We start from the raw sequence: 15,417 nt of genomic DNA on the forward strand, positions 1-15,417 counted from the left end.
AAGAAAGAATTAAAGAACATACTGCTGAAGAGGCCAATGTGAAGCAAGTCAAAAGAAAGTGGGAGGAAAACGGTGATAAGAATCACCAATACAACAACAACAATTACAACAATAATTGCAACAACTATCCTAACAATCGCAACATCAATCACAACTACAACAAACGGCCCAACAACAACAACAACAACAACAGCTACTACAACAATCATCCCAATAACAATAACAACCGTAATAACAACAACAATCAAAAGCAGCTATGCCAAAGGTGTGAAAAGTATCACTCGGGGTTCTGCACCAAATTTTGCAACAAGTGTAAAAGAAATGGTCATAGCGCAGCGAAGTGTGAGGTCTACGGACCAGGGGTTAACAGAACGAAAGGAACAAATGGTGTCGGAATGAGTAATGGCGGAGCAAGTAGTGTCGAAGCAAGTTATGCCAATGTAGTTTGTTATAAATGTGGAAAACCGGGCCACATTATTAGAAATTGCCCAAACCAGGAGAACACGAATGGACAAGGCCGCGGAAGAGTTTTCAATATTAATGCGGCAGAGGCACAGGAAGACCCAGAGCTTGTTACGGGTACGTTTCTTATTGACAATAAATCTGCTTACGTTTTATTTGATTCGGGTGCGGATAGAAGCTATATGAGTAGAGATTTTTGTGCTAAATTAAGTTGTCCATTGACGCCTTTGGATAGTAAATTTTTACTCGAATTAGCTGTTGGGATTTAACAAGTTCATATACTCTTAAAACCATTTATGATTATAAGAAAAACGGAAGCGTGTAATTACCAATTTAAACTTGTTAATCTTTAAACCAATTTAAAGTTAAACCCCATGGATCAAGTTGTGAAATAATACTTACAAACTAACAAGAAAGGATAGAGATTATACCTCCTCAAAACTAGTTTGAGGGCTGTTTAGAAGGCTTAAGATGATGATGGAGATGATAGAACAATACACCAAACCACTCTTGAGTTAGTTAAACCTTTATCACCTTGAAACCTAGCTTGAAACCCACTTTTCTACCCTTGTTAAAACCGAACAGCAGCAGCAGTGTTTTGAGCTGAATGTTTGATGATGTTGAAGAGTTTATAGCTTCTAACTTGAAGCCTCAAGTGTAGCATACCCCAAGCTTTCAATCACCAACACCCTCTATTAATTTTGTTAGGATTTAGACACTTGAAAGACCAAGATAAACAAGCTAATCCCTCTCCTTCTCTCCCAAAAATTTCGGCAGCAGCTATATGGGAGAGAATTAGAGTTTGTTTTTCAAACTTGCATGTATTAAAAGCTAGTCAATAACTTGGTATATGTGTGTCACATGCTCCTAAGGAATTGTGTTACTAAAATAACATAAAAACAAGCATGGGTGGTGATTTTGTCTTCCCCAAAACCGTCCACTATGGGGAATTATAAAAAAAATTAATTCCTTTTAAAACAAGACAAAACCCATGCATATTATTTAGTTACTTGTACATTTATAAACCAATTTATAAATATAACACAACATAATTATTTAAACCTATAAATAATTGATATCCTTAATATTTATAAATTATCCAAATAATTTATCTCAAGTGATAACATTTTAGAAATCTGATTTTCTAAAATCCAAGTGTCACGTATTTGTTTAATGAACCAATCGTTAAAATCAAATACGTTTAAGGTGTCGGTAAGCTTGTTATTGGGTATGACCCGACTTGGATCAAAACATATTATCCACATTGATTTAATATGTCTCTCGGGCATACGAAATACCTTCAATCTCCCACTTGCACGAGAAACATAAGAAATTAATGCAAGTGATGGATACAGCCTAACACACTGTCCATCACCACTAATATGTTATGACTTTGTGCCATTCAATAACATCATCCCTTTCGAGCTCCCTACTCGAACTGATATATGTAGGTGAATCTTTCATTATATCCTTTCATCCTAGATGTCATGTTAAATCCAAGAGATACAGAATGATCACTCTCCTATAGATTTAACTTTATCAGGCCTTAGACATCTGACTCTCAACGAATAAGAGGGACAAATTCCATCTTGACTACATACGTCCTAGATACATACTTTGCATTATACGTGAGCTCTTCCTTATGTACTACCATATTTCAGAATAGCGAAGGAAAGAATCAAGGCATAATACTCGGTGAATATCAGGACCCAATATGTATCTCAGGTCAGAGGATACGATGATATTCGCCTTTACTCAAGATTACATGTGATCAACCACAAAGGCTCCATGCAGTAAATCTTGAGAGCGGGTCTTCCAATATTTGTATCTCACAAATATCTATGAACCTTGGTAGCAACCCTGCCCTACATTCAGTCCGTGAATGTATACCAATCCAAGTTCATAATAGTCTAAACCTCACACTTGTTCCCACAAATGTGATCAACTACGGAATTTAGAATAATAGTTTATTCATGGATAAAATATGCAAAATTTGGAACATGACTCATCATAAAATTAATACCATAATTATATTAATGAGTTTGAACTAATTCATTCCGTTACAATACATAAAATAGATCAATTCCAATCACTAGAATATCGAAGCCCTAATGCACAAACATGTCCCTCATGTTTTGGCCCATGTAAAAGCTTCGTGAGTGGATCCGCAACATTTTGATCTGTGTGAACTTTGTGAATACATATCTTTCCCTTTTCAACCTCATCCCTGATGTAGTTGAATCTCCGCTCAATGTGACGAGTCTTTTGATGAGCACGAGGTTCCTTGATTTGAGCAATGGCACCCTCGTTGTCACAAAAGATCTCAAGAGGGTCCTGAATGGAAGGGACCACTCCTAAGTCGTCGATGAATTTCTTCATCCATGCAGCTTCCTGAGCTGCCAATGAGGCGGCAATGTACTCCGACTCTGTAGTGGATAACGCAACAACTTCCTGTTTTGAGCTCTTCCAAGAGACTGCACCACCATTTAACATGAAGACATAACCGGATTGTGATCGAGAGTCATCTCGATCAGTTTGGAAACTCGCGTCCACGTAACCTTTTACAGCGAGTTCCTCCTCACCAGACCCATATATTAGAAACATATCCTTAGTCCTCCTAAGGTATTTCAATATACTTTTAACAGCAATCCAATGACTGTTTCCTGGGTTATTCTGGTATCTACTTGTCAAGCTTAGAGCGCATGACACATCCGGTCTAGTACATATCATTGCATACATGATAGACCCAACAGCAGATGCGTATGGGACTTTCTTCATTCTCTCTTGTTCATCTTTCTTGGTAGGACACTGAGATGAACTGAGAACGGTTCCTCTTTGAATAGGTACCAAACCTTTCTTAGAGTTTTCCATCTTGAACCTTTTCAAGATTTTATCAATGTATGTACTTTGACTTAAACCTATCAATCTCTTGGATCTATTCCTATAGATCCCAATCCCCAATATGTATTGTGCTTCTCCAAGATCCTTAATGGAGAAGCAACCTTTTAGCCAAGTTTTGACCTCTTGCATTGTGGTTATATCATTCCCAAACAATAATATATCATCCACATATAGCACAAGGAACATTATAGAGCTCCCACTAGCCTTCTTGTATACACAAGCTTCATCACCATTTTTAATGAAGCCAAATTTCTTTGCCTCTTCATTAAAACGATGATTCCACATTCTAGATGCTTGTTTCAATCCGTAGATTGATTTCTTTAACTTGCATACCTTTTTAGGATTTTCCGGATCAACAAAACCTTCGGGCTGTACCATATAAACATCTTCCTCAAGATATCCATTTAGGAAAGCGGTTTTGACATCCATTTGCCATATTTCATAGTCATAGTGAGCAGCAATGGCAAATAATATCCTAATAGACTTTAGCATTGCCACTGGCGAGAAAGTTTCATCATAATCAATCCCTTGAGTTTGAGTGAAACCTTTTGCTACAAGTCTAGCTTTGTATGTATCCAAGTTTCCATGTATGTCGGTTTTCATTTTGAAAAGCCATTTACAATCAACTAGCCTAGAGCCAGGAGGTTGCGTAACAAGTTCCCAAACTTGGTTTTCATACATGGATTGCATCTCGGCGTTCATTGCTTCCTGCCATTTATCTTTATCAATCCTTGATAAAGCATCTTCGTAGTTTGTCGGTTCATCCAAATCAACCGTATAGCAACCATCCACGAGAAACCCATATCTCTCGGGAGGATTACTAATCCTACTAGATCTTCGAACGTCTCGTGTACCTTGATCATCCATTTGATCTCTATCAACATTTTCATGTTGAGTGCTAGTGTCAACCAATTGCGTATCATCTATTTGATCTTGAACCTCTTCAAGATCTATCTTCCTTTCACTACTTCCTTCCATTAGGAACTTAGTTTCAAGGAATTCCGCCTTCCGAGCAACAAATACATTCTGCTCTGATGGATCATAGAAATAATATCCCATATTATCCTTGGGATATCCTATGAAGATACACTTCGTGGATCGAGCATTCAACTTATTAGGGACGTAACGCTTAGGATAAGCTTCACATCCCCATACCTTTAAGTATGATAGAGATGGAGGTTTTCCAAACCACATCTCATGAGGTGTTCGTTCCACTTTCTTGGTTGGGGCCATATTTAAAATACGAGCCGCGGAGCATAGACAATAACCCCAAAATGATAGAGGTAACGTGCTTCTAGCCATCATAGATCGAACCATATCCATTAGGGTTCGGTTCCTCCTTTCGGAAACTCCATTAAGTTGGGGTGTTCCGGGTGGAGTAAGTTGTGAGATAATCCCACAACTCCTAAGATGATCTTGGAAAGCATCGCTTAGGTATTCACCTCCTCTATCGGTACGAAGTACTTTGATTGTCTTATTGAGTTGATTTTGTACTTCGCTTTGATATTCTTTGAATGCTTCAAAAGTTTCGTCCTTATGTCTTAACAAGTAGACATATCCAAAACGACTGAAGTCATCAATGAAAGTGACGAAGTATCTTTCACCATTCCTAGCTATGGGCTTAAAGGGTCCACATACATCCGAATGTATTAATCCCAATAAGTCCTTAGCCTTTTCATAGGTCCCTTTGAAAGGCGCTTTAGTCATTTTGCCTTGTAAACAAGATTCACATACATCAAATGAGTCCATTTCATTTGATTTCAAAAGTCCATACATTTTAAGTGTATGCATTCGGTTCTTGTTTATGTGACCAAGGCGACAATGCCATAAGTAGGAATCACTCAAATCCCTTTTGAGTTTCTTGGTGCTAGTATGGTATATTGAGCTACTAGATGATGTGTCATCATGAACTAATTCATAAATTCCATTTGAAGGCGAAGCCTTAAAATAGAATACATTATCTAAATAAACGTGGATATCATTATTAACAAAATTAAGATTAAAACCACATTGTTTCAAACGGGAAACGGAAATAATGTTTCAACATAAATCGGGTGCATACAAAACATCTTTCAAAATAAGTTCCAAACCATTTGGAAGCTTTAACACAAAGTCTCCTTGAGCCTTCACTTGCACTTTGGCTCCATTACCCATGTAGAGACTTGATGTTCCCGTTTGCTTGCTACTTCCTTTGAACCCCTGCAATGAATTGCAAATGTGAGTTCCACATCCAGTGTCTAATACCCATGTATTAGAAGAAGTAATACTAAGCTCTATATATACCATATATATATTACCTGAGGATTGCCCCGCATCCCTCTTTTCCTTCAACTCCTTAAGGTAGACCGGGCAGTTTCGTTTCCAGTGACCCATTTCACCGCAACCGAAACATGGGTCTTCCTTGGGGTTTGCTTGTCCGGCAACCTTTTGTTTCTTATTCTTGTTTTTGGTTGGGGTAGCCATCTTTCCCTTCCCTTTGCCTTGATAGGCGGGTCCTTTTCTCTTAGCCACCTTTGGCTTAGAGGTCTTGCCTTTGGATCCACCTTGATCGATTGCTAACACGGGTAAAGCCCTTTTACCCATGCTAGTTTCCGCCGTTCTAAGCATACCGTGGAGCTCACCTATGCTTTTATCCATCCCATTCATATTGTAATTAATTACAAATTGATCAAACCTTTTTGATAGGGAGTTAAGGATAAGATCGGTGGCTAACTCATTTGATATGTTTAGGTTAAGACGGTTAGCACGATCAATAAGGCTTTTCATCTTAAGCACATAAGATGAAACCGATTGGGTATCGTCCATACGACAAGCATGTAGCGCCCGAACGGTCTCGAAACGCTCGACACGCGCTTGTTGAAGGAACATCTCCTTCAATTGCGTTATCATGTCGTATGCACTATGATGCTCGAAATCCTTTTGGAGTTCGGGAATCATAGTCCCAAGCATTAGGCATGAGACTTGAAGGGAGTCGCGGCAATACTTATCGTAAAAGGCCATTGCCTCCTCATCATCCTCATCCGGTTGATCGGGAATGGGGTCCTCAAGTACATACGCTTTATCCTCTTGTTTGAGGACAATCCGAAGATTGCGGAACCAATCCATAAAGTTGGTATGGTTGAGTTTGTCTTTCTCTAAGAGAGACCTTAATGATAGGTTGTTTAGGTTAAGTGGTGCGTTTGGTATGTTGTTGTTGTTATTGGCGGCCATCTACAAAATTAACAAAGTTCGTTTAAGTATCGATTTTAATTTAACATTCAATACCCTTTAAATTCAATTGAATTATTAAATTCTAGAATCCAACGGTAAACCAAATTTCGGTTAGGTGACCTTTATCCCGCAATTTGATTTAGCTAGGTAGTCAATAAATGACAATTGCAATCCATTTGCAACTTTTAGAGTATGGGATCATGCAATCCTTTTGCATGGCATATTTCTCCCATCAACGCCTATTTGTTCCTCATGCTTCGGTGACCCTAAGTTCATGATTCCCAAATCAAGTCGTCCTATTTGTATAGACTTGTAAATTTAACATACAAGTGGTTAGGTGACCTTTATCCCACAAGCATGCGAAATTTACCTTAATCATATTAGTTTGCTCATAACGGTTAGGTAACCTTTATCCCATCATGAGTTCCCTAATACTTTTAAGTGTCACACAATAGGATGGCGTTAAACTTGTTAACCTTGTTTGTAAAAGGGATTTTAAGTTTTCGTTAATTCTAGTTTGAGAAAACTTTTATGCCATACACCAACATGCATTTAGTGTATGGTACTTATGAAAAACCAATTTCATGTCTTGTAATTGAGCCAATTACTTGATATAAACCATTTTAATGACGTTATCCTTTTCTTGTTCTTAATAACCATTTATTAAAGTCTTTAGTTTCCTTTTCAATTTAACCATTTAAATTTTCATTTTACATGTCGTTAATACGTCTAATTTAACCAATTAAATTGTCGTTTTGTTGTTAACTTGTGTGATTAATTTGTTGCAATCAAACATACAATCCATAAACAACCAAACAACTACACATGCAAAATAAGTATGTTCACAATCTAGCCATTTTGGTGGACATTTGTTTAGCCGAAAACAAATGTCACCGGGTAAGGGGTAATAATACAAAGTAGGAGATTTCAAATCTCCCACTTAACCTTGCATCCATATGTTCCTTGTGTTCTTCAAGTCTTCATCATCATGTATCTTCATTTTACAAAATATATCCTAATACATTTTGTCTAAAAAATGAAATTACAACCTAATCTATTTTACATACCAAATATAAAATAAATTACATAACCAAATGAATTATTACATGCCAAATGAATAAATATTATTACAAACCAATTGAATAAATATCAATCAACCATGCATGCAACCAAACACAAGGTCAAGGCTAAGATTGTGAACATCATCAACATAAGTGATAGGCAATACAGAATCACAAGTGATTGGAAACACAGAATCACAAGTGATCTGCAACACAGAATCACAAGTGATTGGCAATACAGAATCACAAGTGATCGGCAACACAGAATCACAAGTGATTGGCAGTACAGAATCACAAGTAATTGGCAGTACAGAATGCAGAATCACAAGTGATTTTGGCCAAAATGACAACCACCCAAAACCGAAAATTTTACATTCTACTTCATGCATGTTCATAGAATGCAAAATTATAGTGGGTTTAATAACCATCTCGAAGCATATTTCAACAACTTCGGCTCTAGATACCATTGTTGGGATTTAACAAGTTCATATACTCTTAAAACCATTTATGATTATAAGAAAAACGGAAGCGTGTAATTACCAATTTAAACTTGTTAATCTTTAAACCAATTTAAAGTTAAACCCCATGGATCAAGTTGTGAAATAATACTTACAAACTAACAAGAAAGGATAGAGATTATACCTCCTCAAAACTAGTTTGAGGGCTGTTTAGAAGGCTTAAGATGATGATGGAGATGATAGAACAATACACCAAACCACTCTTGAGTTAGTTAAACCTTTATCACCTTGAAACCTAGCTTGAAACCCACTTTTCTACCCTTGTTAAAACCGAACAGCAGCAGCAGTGTTTTGAGCTGAATGTTTGATGATGTTGAAGAGTTTATAGCTTCTAACTTGAAGCCTCAAGTGTAGCATACCCCAAGCTTTCAATCACCAACACCCTCTATTAATTTGGTTAGGATTTAGACACTTGAAAGACCAAGATAAACAAGCTAATCCCTCTCCTTCTCTCCCAAAAATTTCGGCAGCAGCTATATGGGAGAGAATTAGAGTTTGTTTTTCAAACTTGCATGTATTAAAAGCTAGTCAATAACTTGGTATATGTGTGTCACATGCTCCTAAGGAATTGTGTTACTAAAATAACATAAAAACAAGCATGGGTGGTGATTTTGTCTTCCCCAAAACCGTCCACTATGGGGAATTATAAAAAAAATTAATTCCTTTTAAAACAAGACAAAACCCATGCATATTATTTAGTTACTTGTACATTTATAAACCAATTTATAAATATAACACAACATAATTATTTAAACCTATAAATAATTGATATCCTTAATATTTATAAATTATCCAAATAATTTATCTCAAGTGATAACATTTTAGAAATCTGATTTTCTAAAATCCAAGTGTCACGTATTTGTTTAATGAACCAATCGTTAAAATCAAATACGTTTAAGGTGTCGGTAAGCTTGTTATTGGGTATGACCCGACTTGGATCAAAACATATTATCCACATTGATTTAATATGTCTCTCGGGCATACGAAATACCTTCATTAGCAAATGGTAAATTAATTTCAGCAGATAATATATGTCGGAATCGAGAAATTAAACTGGTTAGCGAAACATTTAAGATTGACTTGATACCAGTAGAGTTAGGGAGTTTTGATGTGATAATCGGTATGGACTGGTTGAAAGAAGTGAAAGCAGAGATCGTTTGTTACAAAAATGCAATTCGCATTATACGAGAAAAAGGAAAACCCTTAATGGTGTACGGAGAAAAGAGCAACACGAAGCTACATCTTATTAGTAATTTGAAGGCACAAAAACTAATAAGAAAAGGTTGCTATGCGGTTCTAGCACACGTCGAGAAAGTACAAACTGAAGAAAAGAGCATCAATGATGTTCCCGTCGCAAATGAATTTCCCGATGTATTTCTGAAAGAATTACCGGGATTACCCCCACATCGATCCGTTGAATTTCAAATAGATCTTGTACTAGGAGCTGCACCAATAGCTCGTGTGTAGTGACCCGAACTTTTCCATGTTTATATATATTAATTGAGATTGATATTTACATGATTAAATGTTTCCAACATGTTAAGCAATCAAACTTGTTAAGACTTGATTAATTGAAATATGTTTCATATAGACAATTGACCACCCAAGTTGACCGGCGATTCACGAACGTTAAAACTTGTAAAAATGACATGACGATATATATATGGATATACATATGGTTAACATGAGATTATGATAAGTAAGTATCTCCATAAGTATATTAACAATGAGTTATATACATATAAACAAGACTACTAACTTATGGATTTCGAAATGAGACATATATGTAACGATTATCGTTGTAACGACATTTAAATGTATATATTTCATATTAAGATATATTAATATATCATAATATCATGATAATATAATAATTTAACATCTCATTAGATATAATAAACAATGGGTTAACAACATTAATTGAGATCGTTAACTTAAAGGTTTCAAAACAACACTTACATGTAACGACTAACGATGACTTAACGACTCAGTTAAAATGTATATACATGTAGTGTATTTAGATGTATTAAAATACTTTTGGAAGACTTCAAGACATATATCAAAACACTCATACTTAACGAAAATGGTTACAGTTACTTTTCCATTCTTTTCTTTCATCAAGAATTCTAGTCGTATTCTTACCCGTATTATACACAGCTTCAAAACGTACTTACTATGAGTATATACCAATAGGAACTAGCATGGGATTCCACTCTTGATTATTTCATGTATGACTAATCAATTTTAACTTCTACCATGAGCTAGTCAACTAACTAGAACTCCTTTTAACCCCACTCACCACTCACCAATTACCACTCATCATTCACTCCATTTCACTTCCAATTCTCTTTCTAATTCTCTCTCAACACACACACACACACACTATTATGAACGTATTTTTCCAGTAGTTAATCATCATCTTCATCAAAAATCACTTCAAGAATCAAGCTATAATCATCATAGGAAGAACACTTCAAGAACACTTCAAAAATCCCTTCAAGTTTACTAATTTACTTCCAAGCTTTCTAATCCATTCCAAATAATCATCTAAGATCAAGAAACCTTTGTTATATACAGTAGGTTATCTTTCTTATTCAAGGTAATATTCATATTCAAACTTTGATTCAATTTCTATAACTATAAACTATCTTAATTCGAGTAAAAATCTTACTTGAACTTGTTTTGTGTCATGATCCTACTTCAAGAACTTTCAAGCCATCCAAGATCCTTTGAAGCTAGATCATTTCTTGTCACTTCCAGTAGGCTTACCTACTAAACTCGAGGTAGTAATGATGTTCATAACGTCATTCGATTCATATATATAAAACTATCTTATTCGAAGGTTTAAACTCGTAATCACTAGAACATAGTTTAGTTAATTCTAAACTTGTTCGCAAACAAAAGTTAATCCTTCTAACTTGACTTTTAAAATTAATTACACACATGTTCTATATCTATATGATATGCTAACTTAATGATTTAAAACCTGGAAACACGAAAAACACCGTAAAACCGGATTTACGCCGTCGTAGTAACACCGCGGGCTGTTTTGGGTTAGTTAATTAAAAACTATGATAAACTTTGATTTAAAAGTTGTTATTCTGAGAAAATGATTTTTATTATGAACATGAAACTATATCCAAAAATTATGGTTAAACTCAAAGTGGAAGTATGTTTTCTAAAATGGTCATCTAGACGTCGTTCTTTCGACTGAAATGACTACCTTTACAAAAACGACTTGTAACTTATTTTTCCGACTATAAACCTATACTTTTTCTGTTTTGATTCATAAAATAGAGTTCAATATGAAACCATAGCAATTTGATTCACTCAAAACGGATTTAAAATGAAGAAGTTATGGGTAAAACAAGATTGGATAATTTTTCTCATTTTAGCTACGTGAAAATTGGTAACAAATCTATTCCAACCATAACTTAATCAACTTGTATTGTATATTATGTAATCTTGAAATACCATAGACACGTATACAATGTTTCGACCTATCATGTCGACACATCTATATATATTTCGGAACAACCATAGACACTCTATATGTGAATGTTGGAGTTAGCTATACAGGGTTGAGGTTGATTCCAAAATATATATAGTTTGAGTTGTGATCAATACTGAGATACATATACACTGGGTCGTGGATTGATTCAAGATAATATTTATCGATTTATTTCTGTACATCTATGTAGTGACCCGAACTTTTCCATGTTTATATATATTAATTGAGATTGATATTTACATGATTAAATGTTTCCAACATGTTAAGCAATCAAACTTGTTAAGACTTGATTAATTGAAATATGTTTCATATAGACAATTGACCACCCAAGTTGACCGGTGATTCACGAACGTTAAAACTTGTAAAAACTATATGATGACATATATATGGATATATATATATAGTTAACATGATACTATGATAAGTAAACATATCATTAAGTATATTAACAATGAACTACATATGTAAAAACAAGACTACTAACTTAATAATTTTTAAACGAGACATATATGTAACGATTATCGTTGTAAAGACATTTAATGTATATATATCATATTAAGAGATATTCATACATGATAATATCATGATAATATAATAATTTAAAATCTTATTTGATATTATAAACATTGGGTTAACAACATTTAACAAGATCGTTAACCTAAAAGTTTCAAAACAACACTTACATGTAACGACTAACGATGACTTAACGACTCAGTTAAAATGTATATACATGTAGTGTTTTAATATGTATTTATACACTTTTGAAAGACTTCAATACATTTATCAAAATACTTCTACTTAACAAAAATGCTTACAATTACATCCTCGTTCAGTTTCATCAACAATTCTACTCGTATGCACCCGTATTCGTACTCGTACAATACACAGCTTTTAGATGTATGTACTATTGGTATATACACTCCAATGATCAGCTCTTAGCAGCCCATGTGAGTCACCTAACACATGTGGGAACCATCATTTGGCAACTAGCATGAAATATCTCATAAAATTACAAAAATATGAGTAATCATTCATGACTTATTTACATGAAAACAAAATTACATATCCTTTATATCTAATCCATACACCAATGACCAAAAACACCTACAAACACTTTCATTCTTCAATTTTCTTCATCTAATTGATCTCTCTCAAGTTCTATCTTCATGTTCTAAGTGTTCTTCATAAATTCCAAAAGTTCTAGTTTCATAAAATCAAGAATACTTTCAAGTTTGCTAGCTCACTTCCAATCTTGTAAGGTGATCATCCAACCTCAAGAAATCTTTGTTTCTTACAGTAGGTTATCATTCTAATACAAGGTAATAATCATATTCAAACTTTGGTTCAATTTCTATAACTATAACAATCTTATTTCAAGTGATGATCTTACTTGAACTTGTTTTCGTGTCATGATTCTGCTTCAAGAACTTCGAGCCATCCAAGGATCCATTGAAGCTAGATCAATTTTTCTCTTTTCCAGTAGGTTTATCCAAGGAAATTAAGGTAGTAATGATGTTCATAACATCATTCGATTCATACATATAAAGCTATCTTATTCGAAGGTTTAAACTTGTAATCACTAGAACATAGTTTAGTTAATTCTAAACTTGTTCGCAAACAAAAGTTAATCCTTCTAACTTGACTTTTAAAATCAACTAAACACATGTTCTATATCTATATGATATGCTAACTTAATGATTTAAAACCTGGAAACACGAAAAACACCGTAAAACCGGATTTACGCCGTCGTAGTAACACCGCGGGCTATTTTGGGTTAGTTAATTAAAAACTATGATAAACTTTGATTTAAAAGTTGTTATTCTGAGAAAATGATTTTTATTATGAACATGAAAGTATATCCAAAAATTATGGTTAAACTCAAAGTGGAAGTATGTTTTCTAAAATGGTCATCTAGACGTCGTTCTTTCGACTGAAATGACTACCTTTACAAAAACGACTTGTAACTTATTTTTCCGACTATAAACCTATACTTTTTCTGTTTAGATTCATAAAATAGAGTTCAATATGAAACCATAGCAATTTGATTCACTCAAAACGGATTTAAAATGAAGAAGTTATGGGTAAAACAAGATTGGATAATTTTTCTCATTTTAGCTACGTGAAAATTGGTAACAAATCTATTCCAACCATAACTTAATCAACTTGTATTGTATATTATGTAATCTTGAGATACCATAGACACGTATACAATATTTCGACCTATCATGTCGACACATCTATATATATTTCGGAACAACCATAGACACTCTATATGTGAATGTTGGAGTTAGCTATACAGGGTTGAGGTTGATTCCAAAATATATATAGTTTGAGTTGTGATCAATACTGAGATACGTATACACTGGGTCGTGGATTGATTCAAGATAATATTTATCGATTTATTTCTGTACATCTAACTGTGGACAACTAGTTATAGGTTACTAACGAGGACAGCTGACTTAATAAACTTAAAACATCAAAATATATTAAAAGTGTTGTAAATATATTTTGAACATACTTTAATATATATGTATATATTGTTATAGGTTCGTGAATCAACAGTGGCCAAGTCTTACTTCCCGACGAAGTAAAAATCTGTGAAAGTGAGTTATAGTCCCATTTTTAAAATCTAATATTTTTGGGATGAGAATACATGCAGGTTTTATAAATGATTTACAAAATAGACACAAGTACGTGAAACTACATTCTATGGTTGAATTATCGAAATCGAATATGCCCCTTTTTAATTAAGTCTGGTAATCTAAGAATTAGGGAACAGACACCCTAATTGACGCGAATCCTAAAGATAGATCTATTGGGCCTAACAAACCCCATCCAAAGTACCGGATGCTTTAGTACTTCGAAATTTATATCATATCCGAAGGGTGTCCCGGAATGATGGGGATATTCTTATATATGCATCTTGTTAATGTCGGTTACCAGGTGTTCACCATATGAATGATTTTTATCTCTATGTATGGGATGTGTATTGAAATATGAAATCTTGTGGTCTATTATTATGATTTGATATATATAGGTTAAACCTATAACTCACCAACATTTTTGTTGACGTTTTAAGCATGTTTATTCTCAGGTGATTATTAAGAGCTTCCGCTGTCGCATACTTAAATAAGGACGAGATTTGGAGTCCATACTTGTATGATATTATGTAAAAACTGCATTCAAGAAACTTATTTTGTTGTAACATATTTGTATTGTAAACCATTATGTAATGGTCGTGTGTAAACAGGATATTTTAGATTATCATTATTTGATAATCTACGTAAAGCTTTTTTAAAACCTTTATCTATGAAATAAAGGTTATGGTTTGTTTTAAAAATGAATGCAGTCTTTGAAAAACATCTCATATAGAGGTCAAAACCTCGCAACGAAATCAATTAATATGGAACGTTTTTAATCAATAAGAACGGGACATTTCAGTTGGTATCCGAGCGTTGGTCTTAGAGAACCAGAAAATTTGCACTAGTGTGTCTTATCGAGTTTGTTAGGATGCATTAGTGAGTCTGGACTTCGACCGTGTTTACTTGAAAAATGATTGCTTAACAAATTTTGTTGGAAACTATATATTTTTAACATGTGAATATTATGTGATATATTAATCTCTTAACGCGTTTGATATTATGTGATAGATGTCTACCTCTAGAACAAGTCCCATTGACTCACCTAATAATAATGAAGAGTCAAATGTAAATTGGAATGATTCGTGGACTGATTCACAAGTTCCCGAAGAGGA

Source organism: Rutidosis leptorrhynchoides, chromosome 7 (assembly GCF_046630445.1).
Source record: "Rutidosis leptorrhynchoides isolate AG116_Rl617_1_P2 chromosome 7, CSIRO_AGI_Rlap_v1, whole genome shotgun sequence".
Lineage (NCBI taxonomy): Eukaryota > Viridiplantae > Streptophyta > Magnoliopsida > Asterales > Asteraceae > Rutidosis > Rutidosis leptorrhynchoides.